Source organism: Gopherus evgoodei, unplaced genomic scaffold (genome assembly GCF_007399415.2).
Source record: "Gopherus evgoodei ecotype Sinaloan lineage unplaced genomic scaffold, rGopEvg1_v1.p scaffold_67_arrow_ctg1, whole genome shotgun sequence".
Classification (NCBI taxonomy): domain Eukaryota; kingdom Metazoa; phylum Chordata; order Testudines; family Testudinidae; genus Gopherus; species Gopherus evgoodei.
The window spans coordinates 289,365-308,494 of record NW_022060088.1 but is presented as its reverse complement, the minus strand read 5'-3'; the positions used below and the strand labels follow the sequence as shown (position 1 = coordinate 308,494).

At 45.0% G+C, this 19,130-nt stretch overlaps 1 non-coding gene across 1 annotated transcript; it reads left to right on the top strand.

Moving 5' to 3' along the window:
• The first annotated feature begins 755 nt into the window (after positions 1–755).
• Positions 756–950, top strand: LOC115643695. The gene has a single exon (XR_003998359.1). It is a non-coding gene; the product is annotated as a U2 spliceosomal RNA (small nuclear RNA).
• Positions 951–19,130: the final 18,180 nt, after the last annotated feature.

Genomic DNA, 19,130 nt, shown 5'->3' with positions numbered 1-19,130 from the left:
TCCTAGCTGGTGGCAGCAATTACCAGGTCCAAGCTGGTAACTAAGCTTGGAGGTTTTTCATGCTAACACCCATATTTTGGACGCTAAGGTCCAGATCTGGGAAAAAATGTTATGACAGAGTTAACAGTGAGAGATTGCTAGTCACAGGTCAGTGGGTGGGTTTGTGCATATTAGGAGTGTAAAGAGAACCGTCTTTGAACAGAATTATGTGTTAAGGGGTCTTGCTTTGAATTCTTCCACTGGAGTCATTTTGGGGAAGTGAGCCTCACTTAGAGTTACCTAGTTAGTGTGTCCGTTGCGTGTCTGGGAGCTCATCATAGTGAGGTCGAAAGCGGTGGGGGCAGGGACCACAGTGGGGGCAGGGGTGCATGTACATCATAGAGTCTTAGCATTGCTTCTTGGCCTTCTGGTTAAGAGGAGTGAAAACATTATGTAAGGAACTGTAAATCCCCCCCCCCGCTGGACTATACCCTCTAAGCCCTGAACCAACAGAACCAAACTCCACCATGTGAGGGTCATTCTGTACCCAGCATGCTTATTTATACTTACAATTAACTATAGCTCCTTGTATGTATGAGTGATGTACCCCCACTACTGCTTGAAAGTATCCTGATCTCACCCACCGAACACCCCACATTGGGGACGTTGCAGTCCGTATATGTTATGTGCTGTACAATACCAAAATACCAACATCCCCATATCCTCTGTATGTTCCCCCCAATGACTGAGAACTGACACTTCAAACTCTTTGTATCATTTATTTTTAAACACTCTCTAATAAACTTTTAAATCTGTATTTGTTCTTATCAGTTGAATATCTGATATGTCCTTAATTTAAGGACTGTATATTCCGTTGGTTTTCCAAACAGGGGGCTGGACTAGGAGCTTGCTGTGTCCACCCCATACATTGACCTCATATTGCAGTGTCTCACAAGATTGATGCATCTCCTTTTGGGGAGACGGTTTTGGTTAGAAAAGCAGAAAGGCTTTTACTCTGGTGATATTTCTTGAAAGCAGTTTTTTTTCCAAGTCATTGAAATGTCCAGAGTTTTGGTTTCTTTATGAGAACATATTGTTATATCTTGAGAGCTTTTTGTGAGTTGATAGAGTTGAGGTTCTTTGTTGCCCCATCTGAAAAAAAAAAGATATATTGGAAGTGGAAAGGTTCAGAAAAAAGAGCAACAAGAATGCTGAGGGGCTATGGAACAGCTTCTGTAGAAGAAGAGATTAATGAGATTGGGACTTCTCAGCTGGGAAAAGAGACAACTAAAAGGGGATACAAAGGAGGTCTATAAAACCATGACTAGTGTGGAGAAAATAAGAAGGAAGTGTTCATTCTTCCTTCTCATACCACAAGAGCTAGGGGTCACCAAATGAAATTACTAAGCAGCAGGTTTAAAACAAAATAAAGGAAGTATTTCTTCACACAACCCACCGTCAACCTGTGGAACTCTTTGCCAGAGAATGTTGTGAAGGCCAAGACTGCAACAAGGCTCAAGCAAAAAACGAAAATTCAAGTATCAGAGGGGTAGCCATGTGAGTCTGGATCTGTCAAAGTAGCAAAGAGTCCTGTGGCACCTTATAGACTAAGAGACGTATTGGAGCATGAGCTTTCATGGGTGAATACCCTAATGCATCTGATGATGTCTGTTATTCTATAAGGTGCCACAGGACTCTTTAAGGCTTAAAAAAAAAAACTAATTGTGTTGAAGCAGCTGCCAGTGGGCACAGCAAACGCAGCAAGGGCTACAAGCAGGGAAAAGGAGAACAAAGGAGTCAGGCAGCTCCTCTCAGACCAGACTAGCCTACAGGAGTGAAATGATGCTAGAATAACCTGAAGAAAAGAGCAGTCCTAAAAAGGAGGGGGCAAAGAAACACAGCCCCAGCAGAAAAACAGAACCTCAGCATGGAGCAAAGGAGAACTCTAGAGCACCCTAAAGACCAAATCTCCTGAGATCATCTCCAGAATCTACCTTGATGGTGCCGTCCATCGCCGCTCCCACACAGAGCTCCGCGCCTAGACCTCCCTGGACGAGGTGAGGTGGTGCATTGGCAAAGGTGGCTCTGTGTGTGTATCTAATTTTGGGAAGTGAAGTCACAAATTGCTGGGTGTGGTTTCCTATTGGTGTGACCGATTTTTGCAAAGCCTCCCCCCCCACACACATCTTCTTCTTTTGGCACTAGGGCTGGGCAGCTTTCTGCGCTGCTGTTGACAAGGGCAGTAGCACAAGGGGCTCAGGGTGGAGAATCGGGGAGCCGGGGGGGAAGAAAGGGCATACGGGTGGAGGTCACAGGGATAAGAATCGCATTTAGCCCTTGCATGGCAATGGTGGTGCACTCATGCGCTGCCACAGCTTCTAGTATTATGATTATTTATCTGTACAACAGCAGCACCTACAAAGACCGGGGCAGAATCAAGGCCCACATTTTGCCGTTAGCTGCACAGACACTGTCACAACTTTCCTACTCAGATCTGAACCTTAGCGTTCAGAACACGAGAAGCTAGCATGAAACCTGCAAACTTAATTACCAGCTTGGATCTGATATTGCTGCCACCAGCCAGAAAAATTCCAGTGTCTGACTCACTCTGGTCTCCCCAAAACCTTCCCTGGGGAACCCCCAAGACTCAGATGCCCTGAGTCTCACCACAAAGGGAAATAACCCACTTCCCTTCTCCCTCTTCCCCTCCAGGTGTTCCCTCCCTGGGTTCCTGGAGAGATATACAGATTCAAGCTCCGTGAAACTAAACAAAGGGATTCCACCCTCTTTACCTCCTCCCAGATTTCCCAGCCCTGGGTACTCTGGGAGATTCCCTGCTTCAGGTCCTTGAAACACAAGTACCGAGAGATCTAATCTTTCTCCCCCCTCACCCAGAGGGTATGCAAAGTCAGGCTTAGTAAATCTAACACCAAGAGATTTTCCCCCTCCCTTCGTTTCTTAGCCTTAACCAGTGAAAAACACTCAAACAGGTCTTAAAAAGAAAGCTTTATATCGAAAGAAAGAAAAAGGACATAAAATGGTCTCTGTATCAAGGTGACAATATACAGGGTCAATTGCTTAAAAGAAAAAAATGAATAACAGCCTTATCCAAACAGAATACAATTTAACACATTCCAGCAACTACACACATGGAAATACAAAAAACAAAACAAAAAACCTATTGTCTTACTATCCTTGTACTTACAACTTGGAAACAGAAGATTAGAAAGCCTGGAAATAGAAAGATCACTCTCAGAGCCGAGAGGGTCACCGAACCAAGACAAAGAACAAAGAACTCACACCCAAAACTTCCCTCCACCCAGATTTGAAAAAGTCTTGTTTCCTGATTGGTCCTCCGGTCAGCTGTTTGGTTCCCCTTGTTAACCCTTTACAGGTAAAAGAACATTAACCCTTAGCTATCTGTTTATGACAGACACAGAGACAGTCTCTGCTCCAGCTGAGATCAGGGCCCCGTTGGGCCAGGCACTGTCCAGACACAGCGAGAGACAGGCCATGCCCCAGAGAGTTTACAGGCTACATACCAAAAAAGTAGGAGGAGAAACTGAGGCCCAGGGTCAAACAGCAGCACTGAGAATAAAACACAGGAGTCCTGGCTCCTCCTGCTCTAACCACTAGACCCCAGTCTACTCCCAGAGTTGGGGATAGAACCCAGGAGTCCTGGCTCCCGAGAAGGGCAGGAGTGCGGTCTAGTGGTTAGAGAAAGAGAGGCTGGGAGCCAGGACTCCTGGGTTCCATTCCCAGCGCTGGGGTTAGAGTGGAGTCTGGTACGTTAGTACAGATGGGGCTGGGAGCCAGGAGTCCTGGGTTCTTCCCATCCCCCCCTTAACCATCTTGCAGAGCAGGAGGGGGGTGATCAGGAAGTGGTGAGCCAGACCTGGCCCAGAGTTCCCATTTCTGGTGCAAGTCCGGAAACAGAAGTTGCCATGAGGCGGTGCCGGGAAGTGTAGGGCTGGTGTCAGGAGAAAGCAGGAGGAGTAGGTGGGTCTGTGCTACCGTGGGAAGGTGCTGCCCTTGCTGTGAAATGGTCCTGCCATTAGGGGACATGTCATCTCCAGGTCCTGCCATGCTCTGCACCAGCCCCTGCCTGTCACAGGAGGAGCAGGCTCCAGCCTGCGTGGCTACAGCAGGGAACTCCACAGCCCAATGCCTGTCAGACAGAGTGTGTGTGTGTGTGTGTGTGTGTGTGTGTGTGTGTGTGTGTGTGTGTGTGTGTGTGTGTGTGTGTGTGTGTGTGTGTGTGTGTGTGTGTGTGTGTGAGAGAGAGAGAGAGAGTGTGTGTGTTTCAGAGAGAGAGAGAGAGAGAGTCATAAACAGATAGTAGGAGTTAATAGAACAGAAGTACTTTATATCTCTTTTGCCTGTAAAGGGTTAATAAAATCAGTGAGCCTGGCTGTCACCTGACCAGAGGACCACTCAGGGGACAGGATACTTTCAAATCTTGAGGGAGGGATGTTTTTGTGTGTGCTGCTAGTTTTTGGTTGTTGTTCACTCTGGGGGCTCAGAGGGACCAGACGTGCAACCAGGTTTCTCTCCAATCTCTCCAATACAGGCTCTTGTAAGTTCAGAATAGTGAGTACTAGGTAGATAAGGCGAGATAGGCTTATGTTTGTTTTCTTTATTTGCAAATGTGTATTTGGCTGGGAGGAGTTCAAATTTGTATTTTGCTGAAAGGATTTTAATTTGTACTTGTATACTTAGGCTGGGAGGGTATTCCCAGTGTCTATAGCTGAAAGACCCTGTAACATATTCCATCTTAAATTTACAAAGATAATTTTTAGTTTTTCTTTCTTTAATTAAAAGCTTTTCTTGTTTAAGAACCTGATTCTTTTTTTAAATTCTGGTGAGACCCCAGGGGACTGGGTCTGGATTCACCAGGGAATTGCTGGGGAGAAAGGAGGGAAAGGGGAGAGAAAGGTTAATTTCTCTCTGTGTTAGGATTACTTTCCCTCTCAGGGAGAATCTGGGAGGGGGAGAGAGAAGGAGGGGGGAAGGTGGATTTTCCCCTCTGATTAGGATTCAAGGAGTTTGAATCACAGTGATCTTCCAGGGTAACCCAGGGAGGGGAAGTCTGGGAGAGGCAACGGTGAGGGAAAGGGTTTACTTTCCTTGTGTTAAGATCCAAAGGGTCTGGGTCGTTGGGGTCCCTGGGCAAGGTTTGGGTGGGGACCGGAGTGTATCAGGCACTGGAATTCCTGGTTGGTGGCAGCGCTACAAGTACTAAGCTGGTAATTGAGCTTAGAGGAATTCATGCTGGTACCCCATCTTTTGGATGCTAAGGTTCAGAGTGGGGATTATACCATAACAGAGGCTGTCAGTTTTCTAATCAAAATCAGTTCCTCTTTGGGATTATTATTAAGGCTCTGATTTAATCACAGGTATTTTTAGTAGAAGTCAGCGACCGGTCACAGGCAATAAACAAAAATTCACAGCCCCTGTCTCGTCCCTGATTTATACTAAAAATACCTGTGATTAAATCTTGGGGGGGATGACGCTGGGGGGCACGAGGGGGTCACTGCAGGGAGGGCTGGGCGGAGACACTATTGAGGGGGAGTGCCTGGGGCTAGCAGCCCCAGCTGCCAGAGGCTGCAGCTATTCTGGCTGGCTGCCCAGGGACTGCTGCTTGGGTCAGTGGACCACGGATGCTCCGGCCACCCTGGGACCCCTGTGGGGGACCGCCAGAGAAGCGGCTGCTGTGGCTGTTTTCAGGGCCACTCCAGCAATGGCCCGTGTGACTGTCTTGGGGACCCCTGTCATAACATTTTTCCCAGATCTGGACCTTAGCATCCATAATATGAGTGTTAGCATGAAAAACTCCAAGCTTAGTTACCAGCTTGGACCTTATAACGCTGCCACCTGCCAGGGATTTATACAGTGCCTAGCTCACTGTGGTCTCCCCAAAACCTTCCCTGGGGGACCCCAAGACTCAGATGCCTTGAGTCTTACAACAAAGGGGAATAAACCATTTCCCTTCCTCCTCATCCCCTCCAGGTGTTCCCTCCCTGGGTTCCTGGAGAGATATACAGAAGCAAGCTCCGTGAATATAAACAGAGGGACTCCACCCTCTCTGTTTCCAGTCCTGGAAAACACAAGTACCGAGAGAGCTAATCTCTGCCCCCCCCCTTCACCCAGAGGGAATGCAAAGTCAGGCTTAGTAAATCTAACACAAAGAGATTTTCCCCCTGACTTCTTCCTCCCACCAATTCCCTGGTGAGCTGCAGACTCAGTTCCCTGGAGTCCCCACTAAAGAAAGACCCCAGCAAGAAAGCTTTATATAAAAAGAAAGAAAAGGACATAAAAATGGTCTCTCTGTATTAAGGTGACAAATACAGGGTCATTTGCTTAAAAGAAAAAAATGAATAAACAGCCTTATCCAAAAAAGAATACAATTTAAACATTTCAGCAACTACAAACATGTAAATACAAAAGAAAACAATATAAACCTATTGTCTTACTATCTTTGTACTTACAACTTGGAAACAGAAGATTAGAAAGCCAGGAGATAGAAAAATCACTCTCATAGCCGAGAGGGTCAGACCCAAGACAAAGACAAAGAACTCACACCCAAAACTTCCCTCCACCCAGATTTGAAAAAATCTTGTTTTCTGATTGGTCCTCTGGTCAGGTGTTTCAGGTTACTCCTTTCCAGGTGAAAGAGACATTAACCCTTAGCTATCTGTTTATGACACGCCCCCCAAATTGCAGATAGTGGGGAACCTCACCAGCAGCGATTTCTTCCTAGAACTTTAAAATAAACAGATTAATACAACACATGCACCTTTACATATACCACTGAGTATATAACAAACAGACTTTTACCATTTAAGAACACTTTTTAACTACTGGATTCTGGGAAACTCTCACAGGAGAGTGCATCAGCTACTTTGTTAGAAGCTCCTGAAATGCACTGAGTTTCAAAATCAAAATCTTGGAGAGCTAAACTCCAACAAAGAAGTTTCTTGTTGTTCCCCTTGGCAGTATGAAGCCACTTTAGTGCAGCATGGTCAGTTTGCAGCTGGAACCGCCATCCCCAAACATATGGGCATAGCTTTTCCAGGGTGTACACAATGGCATAGCATTCCTTTTCACTGACTGACCAGTGACTTTCCCTCTCAGACAGTTTCTTGCTGAGAAACACGACAGGATGGAAGTTGTGATCCGTTGCTTCCTGCATGAGAACTGCTCCAATACCACGCCCAGATGCCTCCGTGGTTACTAGGAATGGCTTGTCAAAGTCCGGGGCCCTGAGCACAGGGTCAGACATTAGCGTAGCCTTAAGTTCGGTAAAGGCCTTTTGACACTCATCAGTCCACTTAACTGCATTTGGCTGGGTCTTTTTGGTCAGGTCGGTCAGTGGGGCAGCGATTTGGCTGTAGTGTGGTACAAATCGCCTGTAGTACCCGGCCAAGCCTAAGAAGATTGAACCTGTTTCTTTGACTTTCGGACAGGCCACTTCTGGATAGCATCCACCTTGACCTGTAGGGGGTTTATGGTTCCTCGACCCAACTGGTGTCCCAGGTAAGTTACTCTGTTTTGGCCTATTTGACACTTTTTGGTCTTAACAGTTAGTCCGGCCTGCCTGATGCACTCAAAGACCTTTTCCAGGTGTAGTAGGTGTTCGGGCCAGGAGTCTGAAAAAATGGCCACTTCATCGAGGTAGGCAACTGCATATTCTCCCAGTCCTGCTAGTAGACCATCTACCAGCCTCTGGAAGGTGGCGGGTGCATTTCGCAGCCTGAAAGGAAGGACATTAAATTCATACACCCCCGCATGGGTGACGAATGCTGACCTTTCCTTGGCAGGTTCATCTAGCGGTACTTGCCGGTAGCCCTTGGTTAAGTCTATTGTAGTGATGAACTGGGCACGTCCCAACTTCTCCAATAGCTCATCGGTGCGTGGCATTGGATAGTTGTCCAGACGAGTTACCGCATTTAGCTTATGGTAGTCCACTCAAAAGCATATTTCCCCATCTGGTTTGGGTACCAGAACCACTGGAGATGCCCATGCACTGGTAGATGAGCGGATTATACCCATCCGTAGCATGTTCTGGATCTCCCGTTCTATAGCAGCTTGGGCGTGAGGAGACATCCGGTAGGGTGGGGTTCTAATTGGGTGAGCATTACCTGTGTCAATGGAGTGGTATGCCCGTTCAGTCCATTCTGGGGTGGCTGAGAACAATGGGGCAAAGCTAGTGCACAGCTCCTTGATTTGTCGCCGCTGCAGACGTTCCAGGGTGGTTGAGAGGTTCACCTCTTCCACGCCACCGTCTTTTTCCCTTCGTAGTAGACACCGTCAGGCCACTCAGCATCATCTCCCTGGACTGTAAACTGACAAACCTGTAAGTCTCTGGAATAGAAAGGCTTGAGAGAATTAACATGGTACACTCTGGGCTTTAGTGAGGAATTGGGAAATGCTATGAGGTAGTTTACAGTTCCCAGGTGCTCTTGGACCGTGAATGGCCCTTCCCATGATGCTTCCATCTTATGGGCCTGTTGCGCCTTCAAGACCATAACCTGGTCTCCTACCTTGAAGGAACGTTCTCTGGTATGTTTGTCATACCAGGCCTTTTGCTCTTCCTGAGCATCCTTTAGGTTTTCTTTAGCAAGGTCTAAAGAGTGTCGGAGGGTGATTTGTAGGTTGCTTACAAAGTCCAGAATGTTAGTCCCTGGAGAAGGCATAAACCCCTCCCATTGCTGCTTCCCCAACTGTAATGGCCCCTTAACCTCATGGCCATACACAAGTTCAAACGGTGAAAACCCTAAACTGGGATGTGGTACAACCCTGTAGGCAAAAAGTAACTGCTGCAACACTAGGTCCCAGTAATTGGAGTGTTCATAGATGAATTTATGTATCATGGCCCCCAAAGTTCCATTAAACCTTTCCACCAGGCCATTGGTTTGATGGTGGTACGGGATGGCAACCAAGTGGTTCATCCCATGAGTTTCCCATAGTTCTTTCATGGTCCCTGCCTGGAAATACGATCCTGAATCTGTAAGGATGTCGGATGGCCAACCTACCCTGGCAAAAATGTCTGTTAGGGCCAGGCACACCGTGTTAGCCCTGGCGTTGCCTAGAGCTACTGCTTCCGGCCATCGGGTAGCAAAGTCCACTAAAGTCAGTACGTACTGCTTTCCTCTGGGGGTCTTTTTTGGGAAAGGACCCAGAATATCTACAGCTACTCGCTGAAATGGGACCTCAATTATGGGGAGTGGCTGGAGAGGGGCCTTGACCTGGTCTTGGGGCTTTCCCACTCTTTGGCATACCTCACAAGACCGGACATACTTGGCAACGTCCTTGCCCATCCCCTCCCAGTGGAAGGACTTCCCCAGCACGTCCTTGGTTCTGTTCACCCCAGCATGGCCACTGGGATGATCATGGGCTAAGCTTAAGAGCTTCCCCCGGTAATTAGTTGGAACCACCAACTGTTTTTGAGGCTGCCATTCTTCCCGGTGTCCACCAGAAAGAATCTCCTTGTATAAAAGTCCTTGTCTATAACAAACCGGGATCGATTAGAAGAGCTGAGAGGCGATGGGGTGCTTCGTGCCGCCGCCCAAGCTTTCTGCAGGCTGTCATCTGCTTCCTGCTCAGTCTGGAACTGTTCCCTTGAGGCTGGGGTCACCAGTTCTTCCTCAGACTGTGGACTTGGGATTAGTCCCTCTGGAAGCGATGTAGGTGATGGGGTTGTTTCCGTTGCTGGTGAACCGCTCTCCGCTGGTGCACCTGAGGGTATTTCAGGCTCTGGTGATTTTACCAGTTCTGGCTCACTGGCACCCTCTGGCGTTGAGTTTGAAGATGTGATTGCAATTGCTGGTGCTGGTTGCTGTTCCAGTTCCGGGCCTGGGACTGGAGGTGCTGTGGCTGTTTCAGTGGTTGGCATGGAATCTGGGTCCACTACCTCTGTCTGGGTCTCTGGTAACACAGACGGGGGGTCTGTGGACAGCTCAGGAACAGGAATGGGTCTGGAAGCTTGCCTGGTTTGGCTACGTGTAACCGTTCCTACTCTCTTGGCCTGCTTCACCTGGTTGGCCAAATCTTCCCCCAGTAGCATGGGGATGGAATAATTGTCATAGACTGCAAAAGTCCACATTCTTGACCAGCCTTTGTACTGGACAGGCAGGTCAGCTGTAGGCAAGTCTACAGCTTGTGACATGAAGGGGTAAATTGTCACTTGGGCCTTTGGGTTGATTAATTTGGGGGTCTACGAAGGATTGGTGGATAGCTGACACTTGTGCCCCCGTGTCTCTCCACGCAGTAACCTTCTTTCCGCCCACTTTCAAATTTTCCCTTCGCTCCAAGGGTTTTGAGAGGCATCTGGGCCTGGGGATCTTTGGTGTGATGGTGGTGTAATGAACTGCACTTGGTTGGCGTTCTTTGGGCAGTTGGCCTTTATATGTCCCAGTTCATTACACTTAAAGCATCTTCCAGCTGACTGGTCACTGGGTCGAGGTGGGTTACTGGAGACTGGTGAGGTGGAATAATAGGGTGTCTGTGGCTTTCCTTGGGTTGTAGGTGGGGTCTTTGGTTGCCCTCGGTTGTAGGGTTTATTGTCGGTGTGCCCTCTGGGGTATTCGTTCCCGTTGACAGTAGCTTTCTTGCTTTCTGCCACTTCCATCCATCTGGCTCCAATCTCCCCCACCTTGGTGAGATTTTTGGGTTTTCCATCTTGTATGTACCATGTTATGTCCTCAGGAACACCATCCAAGAACTGCTCCATTTGTATGAGGAGGTGCAGTTCTTCCAAGGATTTAACATTGTGTCCTGATATCCAGGCCTCATAATTTTTCCCAACGTAGTAGGCGTGTTTGGGAAATGACACATCTGGTTTCCACTTTTGGATTCTGAAACGCCGACGGGCATGATCCAGGGTTATCTCCATTCTTAATCTGGCCTTGTTTTGAAACAATTTATAATCGTTCATTCGGTCCTTTGGCATTTCAGCCGTGATCTCTGCTAAAGCTCCACTGAGCTGTGGCCTCAATTCTACCATGTACTGGTCTTCAGGGATGCTGTACCCAAGACAGGCTCTTTCAAAATTTTCCAAGAAGGCCTCGATGTCATCACCTGCCTTGTAGGTGGGAAATTTCCTGTGCTGTGGAACAAGTACTGGCGAAGGGTTGTTAGGATTGGCTGGAGCATGTTGCTTAGCCTTTTCTAATTCCATGGCCTGTCGGTGGGTCTCCCTCTGGAGTTCTATCTGTCTTCTGTAGGCTGCCTCTTCTTCTTCTTGTTTTCTGTGGTGGGCTGCATTTTTGGCATCTTGTTCTCTTTTATGGGCTGCCTGTTTGATCTGTTCTTCTCTTTCTTTCAGTTCCACCTCTTTTTCTCTTTTTTCCATTTGTCACGTGTGGTCTGCTTCGATTTGTTTCCCCGCTACCATTTTTGCCTTGGAAGTCATGGTTCTTGTTTTCTTTTGTTGGGGTGCCCTCTGGTGTTTATTGTCTGAACTGCAGGCTCTCTGTTGCCCCCTGGGGTCTGCTTAGCAACAATGCCTTTTTCCCTTTCTTCCTCTAGCTAATCTTTTAAATGGAAAGTAAACCAGAAAAACCACTTTATTTGCATGTGTATTGTGCTGGGTACTTGACTGTTAATCGGAGTGCTATTGTCTGACAAAAGACCCTTTTGTCACAGCTTAATGGTTCCTTGCTTAATTTGCAAGCTACTGCCAGGAGAGAACAGAAAAAAAAAATTTCTCTCTGGTTCCTTTTAAAACCAAACCCTCTCTGCTTAAAAGCCCCTAGCAGAGAAAAGAAAAATATAATATTCCTACTGGCTTCTGGATTCTATCTATCCCACCACTGCACACCATGTCATAACATTTTTCCCAGATCTGGACTTTAGCGTCCAAAATATGGGTGTTAGCATGAAAACCTCCAAGCTTAGTTACCAGCTTGGACCTTATAACGCTGCACCAGCCAGGGATTTATACAGTGCCTAGCTCACTGTGGTCTCCCCAAAACCTTCCCTGGGGGACCCCAAGACTCAGATGCCTTGAGTCTTACAACAAAGGGGAATAAACCATTTCCCTTCCCCCTCCTCCCCTCCAAGTGTTCCCTCCCTGGGTTCCTGGAGAGATATACAGAAGCAAGCTCCGTGAATCTAAACAGAGGGACTCCACTCTCCCTGTTTCCAGTCCTGGAAAACACAAGTACCAAAAGAGCTAATCTCTCCCCCCGCCCCTTCACCCAGAGGGTATGCAAAGTCAGGTTTAGTAAATCTAACACAAAGAGATTTTCCCCCTGACTTCTTCCTCCCACCAATTCCCTGGTGAGCTGCAGACTCAATTCCCTGGAGTCCCCACTAAAGAAAGACTCCAACAGGTCTTAAAAAGAAAGCTTTATATAAAAAGAAAGAAAAGGACATAAAATGGTCTCTCTGTATTAAGGTGACAAATACAGGGCCATTTGCTTAAAAGAAAAAAATGAATAAACAGCCTTATCCAAAAAAGAATACAATTTAAACATTCCAGCAACTACACACATGTAAATACAAAAGAAAACAATATAAACCTATTGTCTTACTCTCCTTCTACTTACAACCTGGAAACAGAAGATTAGAAAGCCAGGAGATAGAAAAATCTCTCTCATAGCCGAGAGGGTCAGACCCAAGACAAAGACAAAGAACTCACACCCAAAACTTCCCTCCACCCAGATTTGAAAAAATCTTGTTTTCTGATTGGTCCTCTGGTCAGGTGTTTCAGGTTACTCCTTTCCAGGTGAAAGAGACATTAACCCTTAGCTATCTGTTTATGACAACCCCCTGTGTAGCTGGTCTCAGACCCAGTTGCTTGTCAGCCCTGGGATCAGCTACACTGGCCCCTGAAGTCATGGAGGTCACGGAAAGTCATGGATTCTGTGACTTCTGCAACCTATGTGACAGACGCGAAGCCCTAATTATTATTTAAATAGCACCAACAGTTTACTTGGCACCTCACAAGCAGTGTTTGGTCACATTTTTAATTTAATATCAAATCTCACTGTATTTTTAGCACAATAAATCTTTTAGCAGCTTCAGTGGTGTAGTCAATCGGATAATGTGCCTTTCAAATGTAATACATTGGCTTATTCTCAAAACGATTTGAATTAATTTGATCATTAATTATAATTAAAAGTATTATTTCCTTTGATTATCTTAGCTCCATTTTTATACAACCACAACCCCCTCATTAATTTGCACAGTCTGACATGTGAATGTCAGCCAAGAAGAGCATGAGTTCTCTCATGATTTCTTGTAAAATCAATGAGAAACCTCCATGAAGGCCGTTGATTTATTTCAAAGCACAGACACTGTACTGAACATAAGGACAGCTTTGCTTCTGAGACCGGATATCCGCTGACCATGTAGCGGAACTGAAACAGCAATAACAAGTTCAGAAAGGCCTCTAAGGTACTACTTTCCTCTGCATAACGGATCAATTGCAATACCTTCTTCATGAAGACTTGGCTCTGAAAGGCAACCAATCAAGCAATTTTACACTAAGATCTATCTGAAGGATGAAAGCTCTCTTGGGAAACTTTCCTTAGAACCTCTGCAGTAGACAGGATTTATGTCCGAGCTTCCTTCTCTAATGTAGTCATCCAGGCCAACATATTACATATCTGTATTGTGATGGGGCAAGGCCAGATGGCTACAGTAAAGTACTGAGAAACAGGTATGTTAGCCCCAGGCTAAACAAATCCCTAGGATCCTGGTAACCAAATGGCAGTTGCTCCAGGTTAATCAAGGCACCTGAGGCCAATTAAGATCTTTCTAGAAGGCAGTGGAGATAGCTGCTTTAATTAGAACACCTGCAGCCAATCAAGGCAGGCTAATCAGGGCACCTGGATTTAAAAAGGAGCTCACTCCAGCCAGGGAGGAGCCAGAGGAGCGGAAGTGTGTGTGAGGAGCTGGGAGCAAGAGGCACAAGGAGCTGAGAGTGAGAGGATGCGCTGCTGGAGGACTAAGGAGTACAAACGTTATCAGACATCAGGAGGAAGATCCTGTGGTGAGGATAAAGAAGGTGTTTGGAGGAGGCCATGGGGACGTAGCCCAGGGAGTTGTAGCTGTCATGCAGCTGTTACAGGAGGTACTATAGACAGCTGCAATCCACAGGGCCCTGGGCTGGAACCCAGAGTAGATGGCAGGCCCGGGTTCCCCCCAAACCTCCCAACTCCTGATCAGACACAGGAGGAGTTGACCCAGACAGTGGGGAAGATCACTGAGGTGAGCAAATCTGCCAAGAAGCGCAGGACCCACCAAGATAGAGGAGGAACTTTGTCACAGTATATATTTAACCTGTCTGCCTAAAAGTTAGGCACTTTAAACCACGTTTAGGCACGTAAACAACAATGGTCTGATTTTCACCCACAAATCCCTCTGAGGTCAGTGAGACTCACAGATACTCAGTACTTACAAAAAGTGACCTGATGTTCAAAGGTGCTGAATGCCTGCAGCCCCTATCAGCTTCAGTGGTAGACTTTGTGGATGGAAAGCAGGCCTAATGAAAAAAAACTGCAAGTGCGATATACATACCAAGGACTTGGGTTCAAAGAAATTTGCCACACTCTATAGGTTCTGGGCCTTTTTTTTTAATTCTGTTGTATTTTGTTTTATCTCTGGGTTTGGGACAATATTAGTTTCTCATGGACTGGGAAGTAAAGGGGGCTGAAATATTTTTAGTCGACCCTAGGCAACTTTAGTATTCTGGCATTTGCTAACTTCCAAGTATTTGACTTCATAACATGAATGTTCTTTTAACATAGAGGGGTTTTGTAATTTTATATAGCAAAAATAGTATGAAGAAAATGTAATTAAACACAGAAAATAAAATATTATAACCACATTTTTTAAATTCCATTTTATAAAAACATTGCATAATTCTTTATAAGCCTAAACTTACACACTGATTTGTGGATTTCATTTTATCTTTTAATACAATTAAAAGCAAAACATATTTCTATTAAATAAAAAAAAGGCAAAAAACCAACACAAGACAAGAGGGTGGTTTAAATACACAGCGTGAAGAGGTATTCAAACACAGTTCAGTCTGCAAGGACTCAATTCAATGAAATTATGTCCTGCTTCTCTTTTGTGAAAATATAGGCAAGGCTACAGAGTCCATTTTAAAAATTAATTGTGGTGATCTTCCTTGACTTTGTACTGTGAATGCCTGGACTCTGTTTTTTTGTTGTTGTGTTTTTTAAGTATGAAATCCTGCTTTTTTCCATATTATGTTCTGGTCTGTGTCATAATGCACCTTGAGCAGAGGTAACAGACCTGTGGTCTGACTCCATTATTAAAGAAGAACATTAGTAAGCCCTGAAGCAGTGATAGACAATCATAACTAATATGCAAGGGTGTCGGTCTCTCTACACAGTTACTTGTATTGTCTCATCATAACCGTGTAAAAGGGCCTGGTACGGACGTCATAAATCTCACATCCATTCCCCTAAAGGAAGGGGGTGGGGATGGAGAAGAAATAACTGGAGAAATTGACTGGAAGAATTTCACAGAGCATGTCAAAGAAAGGGGGTGGGGATGGAGAAGAAATAACTGGAGAAATTGACTGGAAGAATTTCACAGAGCATGTCAAAGAAAGGGTAGAAGACGTGAAAAATGAACCCTGGAATATGTAGCTTTTAGCCAAGGCAACACATCACTCATAGGAGCACACCTATGTACTAGTGATCTCTGTTGCCTGTATACAAAAAGCTTTGAAAATTCAAATAGTTTAAGGTGCTTCCTGTTAATAATTAGAAGAACTACCACTGAGCTATACTCGAAAAGAGATTAGATTGTAGACAGAGAGCTCATTGATGTAGACAGCCACACACGTACAACCAGACCTCCCTTCACTCCTTATAGACCAGAATGTTCTTTCAGCTTTCCTGCGGCACAGGCCCTTCACATTCAGAGGAGCGAGCCGGGCACACACCCTATGGATCTGTTTTCTGGGAAGGTGTGTACAGTACACAGCCATTTAGAATTTGGCTCTTGAGGTCTGTATTCTAAACTGACATTAATTCCTAGCCAGACAGACCCTCGCCCTACACTATGCCACACCATCCATCCAACCCCAGCCCTTCCTACCAACCCCACACTACGCCATGATGTCCAGCTTCCCCCCCACACCTGCCCCACTCACCCACCATGGCTCCCCCGCTTACTGACAGGGTCCACTCCCCCCCCTTTCCACCTCAGTCTCGGCTGGTTAAACTGTACTGGGAACTCCCTGCCACGGGCCAGCCTGTCCTCAAACCACCAGGGGTGATGGCAGAGGCCCCAGTCTCAAGACCCCTTTCATCTCTGAAGGCTAGAGGAGGAAAGAGGGGGTGGGTAGGGGGTCTAGAGGACAGAGGAGCTTGGGTAGATGTTTGTCTCTCATCTCCAAGTCTACTGCAGACCCCAACATTTGTCCAAAGCCATGGGGGCTAAAGAGGGCTGCTGCCTGCATAACCAATTATGATGCAACCTTTAAACTAGACTGTGCTGCCTGGCACTTGTGCCTGCCATAGGATCCCCAATGTACTTCACAAACAATAAATTTAGTACCCCGAGAGGTAAAGGAGTATCGCCCACATTTTATTGATGAAGAAATGGAGGCACCACAATTAAGCGACTTACCCATGGCTACACTGGAAATCTCTGGAAGAACTGAGAATATATTCTGATATAAGGCCCATGCCTTAGCCAAAGATCGTCCTTCATTCACAAAAGTGATATTGATTTATCAAGGCACGGTGCAAAACCAATCTATTTGTTAAATTGAAAATATTTTGTCCTTGCAACAAGTTACTATTACCTGCATATTTTTGGGAAAGAGAGTTTGGTGTATTTTTAAAAAAGGTCTCATATTTCCTATACTTTATTCCTTTGGTCTTTCAGAACACAACATACACTTCCTCAATTTTTGTTTTAGAAGCTTTATCATTTACAGAGAACCAGTTTCACTTTCTCCACAATGTGCTCTGTCCTTTTTTATAGGATGCAACAGAACGTTTTTTTAAATGGATAACACACACACACACGAGACCCAACCTTGCCATGAAAAACTCACATTTATTTGGTTAACCAAAAATGAAAAAAAAATGCATAGGAACATTTTAAAGTCCACAGAGACACATTTTTTTTAAGGCTGCCAGTAGCTGATACATCATCTCCTTGCTACATCCTTCAGCCTTCTCTATGGATCACAAAGATACATTCAGAAGCCTCCATTAACACAAGAGTTCTCTAACACTGTTAGTTTGTTCTACGTAACAGTTTGCCCATAACCTGTCATGCTTTCTTCTTTGCAGTACATAACATTTTAAGTTACAAAGCCCAGCAATTTTTGTCAAAATAGACAAGTGAACCCTTTTTTGGATGATGGGGGGTTGTGTTAATGGCAGGGTTTTTTGACATGACCTGTTCCATTAACAGTTATAAATGCTGTTTTGAATGAGCTGCTCAGAGCAATGTCTGTCCCACTGAGCATTTTTTCTTAGTAGGAAAACAGCACGATTAATCACAAAATAGAAAAGTAGAGAGCAGCAGAACAGGAAACTACAAGAGCAATTGGTTCAAGGTGCACAACTGCCAAGAACTGACAGAATCATTCTTGAAGCTCGTGGCTTTACTGTGCTGAACTAGATCAAGATGACAATACTTCTAACTGAGTAATTACATTTTATGAGATGGGCTTGTATCTACAGTAAATCAAGCGAGGACTTAAACTGTCTACAGAATTTGTTACACTGGTCTTAATTGGACAGATCTTCCATTTGCTTTTGATGTTTCCAATTTCTAGGAATCTATGTCTCAACAAAAGGACCAAATTAAATAGTATGCATGGGCCCTCACTCTCCTTACTTAAAATGTATCAACCACCAACCAAGATAAGCATGACAAGTAATGCACAATACAAACAATAGTCACATACAGTAAGAACCCTCCCCTTACCCCGCCAATCAGGGTGACTAAACACACCTTACAAACTAGTTTAAAACTTTTTAGTCCTTTTAGGAGGGAAACAAAGCAAAACTCGGGAACAAGACATCTCTTCTTCATAAGGAAGTTACTACATAGACTGAGAAGTATTCTACAAACCTATAACGGAGTTTACGGGTCTGGTAATTTAAAGAAAAGTATCTACCCTACTTCACTATGCAGACATATAACAGTCAGTAAGTCTCTGTAAAAAGAGTTTTAAAACAAAAACATCTACCTGAGTTTGTAACCTGACATAATCATTAAGAGAAGGAAGAAGATGCCAAATTGGCTTGTTAACCCCTAAGATCACTTAAAAAGACATCAAGGTACATTTTCCATTATAACACTTACCAAACCCAACACAGCATATAACCATTAGTGATTTTCTGTACCCACCTCTTCCAACTTTTGTCACTCAACAATGACTAAGGGAGAAAAACAAGAATTTTTAATACAGTAATCTGATAATGTGCTTCTCTAAACTTTATTCCACAGGTAAAGTCATGGATCTGTTGAACGCCACTATTAAAGTCAAATACACATTCAACACAAGGGCTGCCTCTGGCAAAAACATTCAGTCTGAATTACCTTCCAGGAACAGGAATTTGTAACCTCTCTCATTCCTTCCAAGCATTTGGTATAGCATGGTGTTTAAAGAAATTATACCCTTAGAGTCTTTTCAGACAGGATACATTTGTGAGCATGCAAAAATAGATAAAATATTTTTCTCTTGTAGAGAAGACCTAAAGGTCTTAAGGACATAAGAACTCTGCAAATAAAGACACAAAATGTGTCATGTCAACTGGCAGTGTCATAATACTGAAAAAGAAATCCGTTTCAGTTTGCATAATTCCTAGTGAAAATGAGTCCAATTAACAGGAGGAGGATTAGAATGAATTTGCCCCACTGTAAGAATATTTGGTTTTTATTTATGGTTCTTTAGCCAGGGCAGCCTACTATTTCCACAGGGAGGCAACAACAACAAAAAATAGCCACCTGTAAACATCTAATATTTCCATTTAAACAAAACTGCATATCCTACAGACAGGATGTGCCCTTCCCCTGCATGCAGACTTACACTTTTGTCTGAGACCATCTGATATTAAGCTGAGGTAAATGCTTTACTTCTCCATGGTGAGGTAGAACTTTAAGAAACAAAAACAGCTGGGTCTCTATTTGTGCATTCT